Genomic DNA, 1,562 nt, shown 5'->3' on the forward strand with positions numbered 1-1,562 from the left:
TCTCAAATGAGTTTAAATGCATTTTAATTTTAGACAACTTACATGACATTTTTTTTTTTTTCAAAATGCCTCCACTTCAAATAAATCAAGGTCAGAATAAAGAGCTCAAGATAACATCAGTCCCATTTGTCCTAATCCTGATGTGTGGATGAAAAGCATCAGCCAAATATGATGATGGAGACAGATGATAGAGCCAAATTGCCAAATCTATTAACATTTTTCCATTTCTAAACCATCTTTAAAGAAAATCATATATGAAGTTACATCCTCATGAGTAATCCAGCAGAGCAACCACACTATCTGGATTCATGTTTTCACCAGAAAAGAAATGGTAGGTTTTTTTTTGAAATTAGCAAGAATATGCTTGATTTGTTCTGTAGCCCCTGTTATAAAAGGTTTTACTCTTTCTGGCCTCTGTTCTTCAAGTTTCCCTTTGATTGATTTTATGTAATCTTTTATGTACTTCTTTTGGCTTCTTGTGCGAAGGTGGTTTCGTGCAAATGATGGTTCATGGCAATGTCGATCAGTGATCACTGTGTTTTCGGTACTCTTGCCCTCAGGGCCTTCAGCAGAGGCATTTCCACCAATGAGCTAGTCATCAATGTAGACCTCTGTCCTACTAACTATCTTCCCCTCCACCTCTAGATACAGCTAGTCCACCATTTCCCAGATCTTGCAGATGTTGGAGGACATTTTATCATAGCTGATGAAGTCCCCATATATGATCATGGAGGTGACAGGAAGGAGGTAACAGTGGCTTAGCAGAAGCCCAGAGCTCTGAGCCACCCCATGGTGCAACTTGACTAGCACTCAGCAGGAGCAGGGAGCAGGCCAAAAAGCAAGTAATTTCTGATATACCCTGCTTACACACACTCATAAATATCTTTCATTAGGAAAATAGTAATTGTGGATATTTAAGAGACTGAGTCTCCCCCAAACTTTCCCCTGCCCTAGGGATCACCAGAAAATGTACCCAGAAAACATCATCGATGTCCTCCATTTAGTGAGGAAATATTAGATATACACCACACAGATTGCATTTCTGTTTTGTTTGTCCTTTTCTTCCTTTTTAACTCTTCTTCAACATCTGATTTCTTGCTTCCCAGAACAAATATTTTTTATGCACATTGCTGTTCACTCTATAAAAAAGTAGAAACAATGTATTATATGCTGCATATATTTCTTCCAACTTCCGTTTCACTCTTTCTGTATACAGCCTTAATTATTTCAAAGTCTGACTCCCATTGTAACTTAGATGTTGAGATGTGTGCATTTCAATGAGTTATAACTTACTCTGAGAGCATAGCTAAACTTAGTAAAATGATAAAATAACATTGCTAATTTCTTTTATCTTAGGTCTGACAATTAAGCACACCCAAATAATCTTTTTTTTTTTTTTCTTGAAAGTAACAGAAACTTCTTCAAAAATCTTTTAAGCAAAAGCATAACTTTATTTTTAGGATAAAGAAATAACTTTTGATTTAAGTTACAGGATGAGCACATATATTTATTTGTTCTACTCCTGAAATATAAACTATAACAAAGGAAGTTAAGAGAAATAA

The 1,562-nt window shown here is 35.7% G+C and overlaps 1 pseudogene; it reads right to left on the reverse strand.

Moving 5' to 3' along the window:
• Window positions 1–210: 210 nt before the first annotated feature.
• On the reverse strand, window positions 211–729 carry LOC105294960 (annotated as a pseudogene).
• Between the last annotated feature and the right edge of the window lie 833 nt (window positions 730–1,562).

This window comes from Pteropus vampyrus, unplaced genomic scaffold (assembly GCF_000151845.1).
Source record: "Pteropus vampyrus isolate Shadow unplaced genomic scaffold, Pvam_2.0 Scaffold97, whole genome shotgun sequence".
Classification (NCBI taxonomy): Eukaryota; Metazoa; Chordata; class Mammalia; order Chiroptera; family Pteropodidae; genus Pteropus; species Pteropus vampyrus.